The following is a 10,022-nucleotide window of genomic DNA, read 5'->3' as shown; positions in this document are numbered from 1 at the left end:
AGAATCTACCTCCAAAATTTCTTAGGAGCTACCTTAGAGAGGTGTAAGAGATTCTCTTGTTTGTGACGAATGTACTGCCTCTTTTTCCTTTTAGTTAGGGCTTTGTATATTTTTATCTTGTCCATTTTAAGAGATTCATCAACAGCTTCCTTAATTGCTCTCCTCGCACTTTTACAATCTTTGTCATACCATGGATTGGTTTTTCTATTTCTTTTATTATTTGAAACTTCAATTGAGAACTTGTTAATAGAATATGAGAGGGTTGTAGTAAAATTATGATAGAGGTCTTCTATGTTGTCTATACTAGATAAAGGAAGCAAATTAGTTTTTAATTCATTTAGAAAGAGATCATTTTTATTTCTATCAAATATTAAGTTCTTTTGGCTGTAAGTATTATTTTCTGTGGGAACTCTATGCATGACAAAATTGAGAGTTATAAGTAAAGGCCTATGATCAGAGTCAGGTTCGTGGTCATTTAAGATGTCAAAATTTATTATTTCGTTGTATAATGGGAGATCGGAAATAACGTAGTCTACCACGCTGCTACCAAGTCCATGGATGCAAGTCATCTTGCTGGAATTGGGCCACTTCTTTAGACCGTTGCAAATTATGAGATCCTGAGCACTACAGAGCTTGACTAGCTCCGACCCAAACAAATTTTCCCTAAGGTCTTCAGAGCTCCTTTTGTACCTACTAGTCAGATTAGGGTCTTCGTCTAACCAAAGAGGATAAGGGTTGGAATGATTGCTTAGAATAATAGCTTGGTTGTTTGAAGTTCGAGCATTAAAGTCACCTATTAAAAGGATATTACCGTCATTCCTTAGGCTAGAAATATCATTCTCTAAACCATTGTAAGGGTTAGTTTTATCTATATTCTTCTTCTTATAGAAGTTAGAATTGATGGGGGGGGGAAATAACATATTGCTATGTAGGACATTTTATTATTAATGTCACTGATCTCTATCCAACTATATTGGTTGTGAGGGTCGTTTTTATAAATCCTAGTATGGGGGGAGATGTTCTTCTTAATGTAACAAGCTATTCCCCCAATGCCTCTACAGGAGGATCGCTTGTTCCAGGTAGACCATAGCATAAAGGCATCTATGTTAGGGACCTTAGATTCTTCGTGCTCCCAAGTTTCAACAAGCAAAATAATATCAACATCATTTGAAATCCAACTTAGCTTAGGGCCTTTGTTCCATGGGAAGCCCCGAAAGTTCCAAGAAAGGATCCAGAGCATGTTTAATTGCTATTGATTACTATCTTTTTGGTTTCTATCTCAAATAAAAGCTTTTCTATTTCTGATTATTGCCCATTTTCCTTCCTTTCTAGCTTCTTTTACCTTTTGAACCTCCTTTCTTAATTCTGCTTGATCTTCTGGAATGAAATCTTCATTTATGAATATTCCCGTTCCTTTTAGACATGAGGTTTTACTAAGTATGTCTTACTTATGATCAATGGAGCTCACCTTTATGTTGATTAGTCTTCCTTTATTCTCGGTTAAATTCCCCAACCTTGTTACTTCTGTGAGACACACTATTTCAATTTGTAATCTATTATGTAATTCTGTCTGGGCTAAGGCTAAAGTATCCTCATCTACTTCCTCTTTTAAACCGAAGATTATAAGGTTCAAGGCCCTTTTGTTGCGTTCATGGTCTAATTCTACTAATTTTTTCATTTCATATTTAATTGTTTTGATATCTAACTTATCTACCACATTATTTAGGGTGAGGCGGCTATTAACTTTTTCTTCTAGTTCTTTAATCATGTCTTTCATTTTAAAACTCTCTAAAGTATCAACATCTCCTTGCTGGGATGGTTGGTCAGTATCTAGGTTTTGTTTTTCTATAACCTGCAATCTAGTCTCAATTGGCTCCATTTTATTCTCCAGCAATTCTATTTTATTTTCTATTTGTTTTTGGATCGTGTCTTCAAGAGATGAAAATTTACGTTCCAGCATGGCTTCTAACTCTTTTTGTAACTTGGCTTCTCTTTCTTCTCTACGTTTCTCTAAAGACTCTATATACTCATAAAGGCCTTGTAGAGTAACTATGCTAGGTCTGCCCTTAGTAATCTTTGGTAACTGTGGTGAAATATTCATACTTGAAATTATATGAACAAATATGTATTAGAAAAAGAAAAAGATAAGGAATGTGTGCACCTGATATTAGCAAACCTGATTGCAGATCGCCCGTGCCCACCGCAGCCCGCAGACCACAGAATATATGCGAAGAATATATAGAGTACGTTTTTAACTCTTTCACCGAGCCTCAGAACTCTTTCACCGAAGAATATATGCGAAGAATATATAAAGTACGTGTTTAACTCTTTCGCCGAGCCTTAGAACTCTTTTACCGAAGTATATATAGAATACGTGTTTAACTCTTTCACCGAGCCTCAAAACTCTTTCACCGAAGAATATATGTGAAGAATATATAGAGTATGTTTTTAACTCTTTCATCGAGCCTTAGAACTCTTCCACTGAAGAATATATGCGAAGAATATATAAAGTACGTTTTTAACTCTTTCATCGAGCCTTAGAACTCTTCCATCGAAGAATATATGCGAAGAATATATAAAGTACGTGTTTAACTCTTTCACCAAGCCTCAGAACTCTTTCACCGAAGTATATATAGAGTACGTGTTTAACTCTTTCACCGAGCCTCAGAACTCTTTCACTGAAGAATATATAAAGTATGTTTTTAACTCTTTCACCAAGCCTCAGAATTCTTTCACCAAAGAATATATGCGAAGAATATATAAAGTACGTGTTTAACTCTTTCACCGAGACTCAGAACTCTTTCACCGAAGTATATATAGAGTACGTGTTTAACTCTTTCACCGAGCCTCAGAACTCTTTCACCGAAGAATATATGCGAAGAATATATAGAGTACATTTTTAACTTTGTCACCGAGCCTCAGAACTCTTTCACAAGTTAAGTGTGTGTATGATTGGTTTGCCACTAGCCTAGATCCAGCTTACTTCGGATCTATCAAGCGTTGAGAGGGATCAAACTTCTCGAGGTGCAAACCTTTGGCTCTTTTATATAGAAAAGTAAGACTCAAGTAGAGATTGCATCCATTGACATGACTCTTTTTTATTGCAAGGACTGGAGTGGTTCCAAGGTCTGCAGGTCAGAAAGTTTTTCCCCTTTAGTGTGGCATTGTGCACCCCATAAGGTGACATTGATGATGTACCTTGACATGTAGCACAAGGACATAATTTACTTCCACATTCCCATCTCCTCCTTTTGGTATTCCTTTGCACCTCTCGATGCAATTGCTAGTATATATATATATATATATATATATATATATATATATATAACAACTAATATATAAATAAGGTACCAACTCTCTACTAGAAAAGTACCAAATTAATAACTATTTCTATACAAACACGCAAAATAAATATCTATATAGAAAGAATCTAATCTTTACTATTAAATATATACAATCTTATCAAATTTTAATGAGGAAGAAAACAACTCTTTTATCAAATTTAATGGGAAAAAATCCAGACTTTTCTAACGCGGGAAGAAGTTTCCACTCACTTTTATATTTATAATAAATGAATATTTTTATTTAAAATAAAAAAATGAAATAAATTTAATAACCATTTATATTTTAAATAAAGCGTCATTTAGCAAAGAAACTTATTGATGATGATGATGATGGTTAACGTCCACTGAGACCAAATTGGTATATCGGACCTATACTTTCTTAATTTCTAATTGTCTGGCTCCTTGTCTTTCTTGGCGAGATTGGTGATGTAGCTCTCTTTTTCTTCTCTACAGTCTTCCAACTTTCTTTATCTTGCATCTCCTTCATCTCTTCTGGTTCTTGGGACATTGGTGTCTTAGCTTCGCGATCTATTGTGTTCGTCCTTTTGGAGATAGTCGGAGAAGAAGTTTGGTCTAAGAGATCTATCCTACTCGCAGGAAATATATTTTCTTAATCATTAGATCTATTTCAAAATATTATCTGAATACATACCTTAAAAAGTTTAGTATAAAATCATCTAACTCCAACCCTGTCAAAATTAGATACTTCCCTCTTTATCGTAAGCATATTTAGATACACTTTTTTATCCTAAGCATATTTATATTATTTTTAATATATATATGGAAACAGTGTTTAAAGTTCGAAGTCCGAAGTCACTTGATACGATTAATGTGTTTCGGGAACACGATCCAACAGTATTTGATTCTGAAGATTTTTCCAAACCTCCGTGAAAAGCGTGGTGAGAAAAGAACCACTTATATTAAATTAATTTAAGTGTTTTACATCTCCATTAGGTATACATTTCATATTTCAGTAACATAGAGAAAGGCCATAAAACTGTAGAAAGCCATGACATAGTAGAAAAAACAACAGCGAGAGAGAAGAAGTCTAAATCAGATTGTCTTTCTCCTTTGAAAATGTCCAGAAGTCTAAATCAGATTGTCGAAAAGAAAAAGAAAAAGAAATAAAGCCAATACTTTCTCCATTGGAAATTTCCTCACCATACCACCCACCATGGCATAGCTCTGTACCAGTGAATTTATACATCGTGACTAAGTTTCCATAAAGTTACGTACAATTCCATATCGTATTCTTCATTTTTAGATGTGATTGAAGAAAACCGATAATGATTCTTTCAAACCTTGTCCTTCTGGGGAAGACCACGATTCCCGTAATTCACAAGAAAAGAGAAGGAACGCAATTGCTATTGCAAAGACTTTGAGAGTTGGAGTGGGGCAGAGGGGCGTTGTTTGTTTGCATAAAGTCTACCCCCTGTCAAGCCTGTGAGTTGTTCACCACCACCCAGGCATAACTCTGTACCAGCAGATTTGTTACATTCCTTCTCTTTTCTCATGTGTATTACGAGAATGGTGGGTGGTGGTCTTGCACGAGATGGGAAAATTTTGGAAGAATCTTTACGGGTGGCCTTCAATCACATATTTAAATATGACGAGATTAAGTCCGTAGAATTGGACGAGTGAGTGGGTGGGGCGCAGAGATGAGAAGAAGGCTGAATAACTTTATGGGAACTTAGTCGCGATATATCAATTTATTCGTACAGAGTTATCCCATGGTGGGCGGTGGTCTTTTACCACAGAAAATATTTCCCTTGTTAGTCTCACAGTGTTATCCCATGGTGGGTGGTGGTCTTTACCACAAAGAAAAATTTGCCATGTCAGTCTCAGAGACTCTGAGCACGGACTCAATTCTCAAAGTCCTTGTTGTTAATCGCTCCCTCTTTCGTTTTCCCCCATCTATTTTCTCAATCCAACTCCAACCCTGTATAAATATGCTACCAAAAATTCCTTGAAACCATCGGCTATACTTCCCTCTTTTCACATTGGCTGACGGCTCTGCCCATCTGAACGATGACTGTATTGACAGTGACAAGTACGATTTTCTACATTCCACACCTGGTCAAGGTCTGAGTCTTCTCCACGTTTTTCCTTGGTAGGTTGCTTCTGGACTTCTTCCCCTCTGAAACAACCTGCATACATTTCAGTGCTTAAATCCATAGCCAATGTGAAGCAAAACAAAGCAAGCAGCAGTAACAGACCATGGCAGAAGAATCATCAACGCCACTGTAAGGATAAGCTTGGCATCTTTCTCTTTTCCTGAAATTTTTATGATATAGTTGTTTTCTTTACATTTTGATAAAGACATTTTTGTGTTCATTTTGAAGGGAGTCAGGCAAAGCATTAAGCATTAGCCTTTAGCAGGGATTTTTGAGGAGATGAAGATTGGATGTTTTAAGGAAGTTTACGATGTCTGTGGGGGGAATTTGGACTTCTGTGGTGGGTAAAATTTTAGTATTTTTTGAGACTGGTCTTTGTCCTTGGGGATGGCTCTTCCTTGCATTCCAGACTCTGGGTCTGTGATGATAGCTTCTCACCATTCATTTCCCTGCTAATGCTCAGTAGTGTTTTCTGCCTATGACAGCCGTGGGTTCTGGTCTTCCTTAGGTGGAGGCAGAGGAGGCCAGGGGTGGTTCTAGTAATGGGAGTTTGATTTAGTCCAGTAAAGGCAGATCCAATAATTTGGTCTTTGACCTGTTATTCCTGAGGTGCAGGCAGAGGAGGCCAGGGGTGGTGGTTTTAGTAATGGGAGTTTGATTTAGTCCAGTAAAGGCAGATCCAATGATTTGGTCTTTGATGTGCAGTTTTTAGCAAGCTAAGTGATTTTAGGGTGCTGTACACCTCAATTATTCCATTTAGAAGCTCTGTGTCTGTATGTGTAATCTTCTGCAGTGTTTTTGCATTGTTGCTCTTCTTATCTTCATCTCAGGTAATGAATGCATTATTGTATATTTGGTCATCTCCTTCATTGTCTCCTGATCTACAAAAATGTGTAAAACTGGCATATAACGCACACAATTCTGATTTGAGAGGCTTTCAGACCCGACTTGTCCGTTGTCCATATCCCCTGACTCACAGAACTCTTCAATTTTTTTGCACTCAATTCTAGAGGAATCCATACTCGCTTGCCCAGACGGTACCAATTTACGGATGTGTTCTTGCAGGTTCACTGTGGGTCACGTGACGAGAATGCAGCTTTTCTTGCTTCATGCGAAATACTCTCGAAGGCTTGGGAAGAGTCACAACTTGCAAAAGATTCAGAGAGTTTTAGTGTGAAGGAGCAGGAAGACTTTGTATATGTTGCCTTCCCTTACTTTCATAAAATAGAAAGTTTCACCGTCAAAGGGAACAAATATGGGGAGGGCAATATACAAACTAACAACAAGGTATTCTCGGATTCCCTCAAGGGTAATGATGACAAACCAGCACTGGTCCATCAAGGAGCTCTTAAGCTGTTCCTGGATATTATGGAGAAAACAGATTTCCAAGCACAGGTAAATTGATTTTTCTAGATACAACTGTCTGGACAAAGTGCCCTTAATTTCACAAAAAGAGGGTTTACTTGTTCACTCATTATAGATGAAATTATAGAAATTCAAAGAGAAAAGTAACATTGTGTTGATGTATTCCATGATCTATCAGTTGCAGATTTATATGGACTCCAAACAAAGGAAACTCAAGCCCATTATATTTGTGGGGCATTCCTTAGGAGGGGCAGTTGCAACCTTGGCTACATTATGGGTACTGGAAAAGAGGCTAAGGCAAAGTTCTCCATTTTGTATCACTTTTGGTTGCCCTTTAGTGGGAAATGAAGGAATTGTTGAAGCAGTTGGTCGTGAGAATTGGGGAGGCAACTTTTTGCATGTGATTTCCCAGCATGATATTGTTCCTCGGATGCTCCTTGCACCGGTTGAATCCATTGCTGAGCCTTTGACTGCTATCTTGCCGTATTGGCATGGCAAAGTCGCTGATGTTTCTATTGAAGATGCTTGTAGGACTCTTCTTATAAGTGTCCTGCAGTATACTGCTACAGTGGCATACTATGGAGTTGATTCAAGGGGATCAGATGGGGTTATAAAGAGAAGCCCATACAAACCTTTTGGTACTTGTATGTTTTGCTCAAACCATGGCGCAGCTTGTATTGAGAATTCTGAGACCGTTTTGATGATGCTTCATTTGACAATGCAGAGCCATGAAAAGCTTTCTGATATTATTATACAGGACTGGTTTTCAGAGCATATAGGATATGGTTCTCTTTTGAAACATGTCATAGAAAACTCCATAAGTGGTAAAGGATCTGCAAATTCTGATTCCAAATCCTCTTACGAGATGGGAATCTCAGTGCAATTAGAAGCTATTGGTTTTGAACCTCAGGTAATACCAAAAATTCCTTTTTGATTAACATTTGAAAGAAAGAAAAAAATGTAATGTGTTTTTTTTATATCAGTAAATATGTCTAAAATGTATGAGAAGTATAAAAGTACAGCTAGAATAGCTAGAATGGGCTTACTGGTTATGAACATGTGTTGGGTTGTAAGAAGTCATACTTTAAATCCAAAAAAAGGGTTTAAATCCATTCAAGTGAGTGCAAAGTTGTATACGATGATATTATTGGGCCTCATTTGATATTAGTAAAGCCACACATTCACACAAAGGGATCCCCCACCATGGCTGTAGAGCATCTCCCTTCTCGAGATGGAACAACACTCTTAGGCTGGCCTTTTCGGCTTTCTTCATGCTAGTTTATTACTGTATAAGATCTGATATAAGATTTTACTGTAGCGTTGGATTGATCTTTCCTGCTGCTCTTTTGAATTTTATTTTCAGGCACAGTAATCCTTGTTTGAAATGTTGTTGAATTGCACGGCTTGTCCTACGAAAAGCTGGAGAAACTGAAAAGAGGTATAACACAAATGTTCAAAGGCTAGCTATTGACTTAAGCCTGAACCAAAGTCGTATGGCAGAGATTGAATGGTATAAAGAGAGATGTGAGAAGGACGGTGGCATCAGAAATTATGATACCTGCATCGGATATTATGATACCTTCAAGAACTTTGCCAACACTAAGGATTTCCATGTTGATCAGGATAGGATAAAGCTCGGGGCATTTTGGGATGGCGTTATTGAAGCATGGGAGCGTAATGAATTGCCAAGTGATTTCCAATCCCAAAATAAGTGGATAAATGCTGGCAATACATATAGAAAACTGGTAGAGCCTCTGGATATTGAATTTTATTATCGCACAAACAGCAATGGCAACTATCTTTCAGATGGAAGACACAATCGCCATAAAGTTCTTCAGAAATGGATGGAAGCGAAAGAAAAAGCTCGCGGTTCAAGAGGTCAACGACCCCGCACAAAGCCTGCATCCCTCACCCCGGATTCGTGCCTTTGGGCACATGTAGAAGAGGCTCGGAAAGACCTGGAAAATCTAAAACAAGGCCAACACGAAAGCCTACAAAAGCTTGAAATGTTTGAAGAGTATGTAACAAAGATGGAAAGGAATCACAGCATTTCTGGAGATGTTTTCTTCCGAGGAAGCAGCTTCATGATGTGGTGGGAGGAATGGAAAGAGTATAAGATGAATCAATCCCCTGATTGGCTCTCTCCTTTATGTCAGAGAATAGAAGCGTGGCAGCTTGTTTGAATGGAAAAGCGGTTTAGAACGTGATCTTCCCCTGAATGGAGCTCTCCTTCAGGTCAGATAATGGGAAAGTTTCAAGGTTGCAGGTTATCTGAATGAAAAAATACATGATCTTCTGATTAGGTTGCTTGTATTGTTTTCGAGATTCAAGGAAGAGGGTCTTCTGCTAATTAGATTGCTTGTTTTGCTTTAGATATGCAATTTCTGTTTCTACCTCCAACTAAAAGACATTTTCCAATGAGGTTGCTTCTTCTCTCGAGAAGAGGAGCTTCTCCCAATAGCATTATTTTTGAATAACTGTAATATTTTGATTTTTATGTATATTTTGCTTCTCACTTCCCAAGAAGAATTGAACTTTTTCCTCTGTAACAATCCTGATGTTTCATAAATGTGCGTCCTCATGTTTGAGTAAAAACACTCTAGCCATTGGATATACTTATAGTTACAATATAAAGTGTGTTTATATATATATATATATATATATTTTGATGTTGAAAAGATTATTTTTGAATCATTGTAATATTTTGATTTTTATGTGTATTTTGCTTCTCACTTCCCAAGAAGAATTGAACTTTTTCCTCCGTAACAATCCTGATGTTTCATAAATGTGCGTCTTCATGTTTGAGTAAAAACATTCTGGCCATTGGATACACTTATAGTTACAATATAAAGTGTGTTTATATATATATATATATTGATGTTGAAAAGATGAGATAGTTGAACATAGAAGATTGTTCGTCAATAAATTATTGATAATTTTTTATCAAATTAATAGTTCTTTATAATAGAAGACAATGTGAGCATAGGTATTTTTGTTCGGTATATCTGAAGTTGAGATTTCCTGAGAAATTATAGAATATTATATCAACAAATTATTTTTTAATTTTAGTTAATAAGTATATTTATTTTGGAACAGATTTACATAATGTTAAATTAATTATAAATAATGATTAAATAGATGGTAGGGATTTAACTTCCACAAAATATTCTAAAATATTCTTAGTAGTATACACAAATCA

The 10,022-nt window shown here is 36.7% G+C and overlaps 1 pseudogene across 1 annotated transcript; it reads left to right on the top strand.

Annotated features, from left to right (window-relative positions):
- The first annotated feature begins 5,444 nt into the window (after nucleotides 1-5,444).
- LOC149243806 (lipase-like PAD4) lies at nucleotides 5,445-9,472 on the top strand (annotated as a pseudogene). Its single transcript, XR_016246705.1, has 4 exons — nucleotides 5,445-5,587; nucleotides 6,524-6,853; nucleotides 7,002-7,734; nucleotides 8,213-9,472. The product of XR_016246705.1 is annotated as a lipase-like PAD4 (transcript).
- Nucleotides 9,473-10,022: the final 550 nt, after the last annotated feature.

The sequence above is a fragment of the Pinus tabuliformis genome, chromosome 8, assembly GCF_031772625.1.
Source record: "Pinus tabuliformis cultivar Carrire ecotype Pingquan chromosome 8, CPIR1, whole genome shotgun sequence".
Taxonomy (NCBI): Eukaryota; Viridiplantae; Streptophyta; class Pinopsida; order Pinales; family Pinaceae; genus Pinus; species Pinus tabuliformis.
This window is presented reverse-complemented; position numbering and strand designations above follow the sequence as displayed.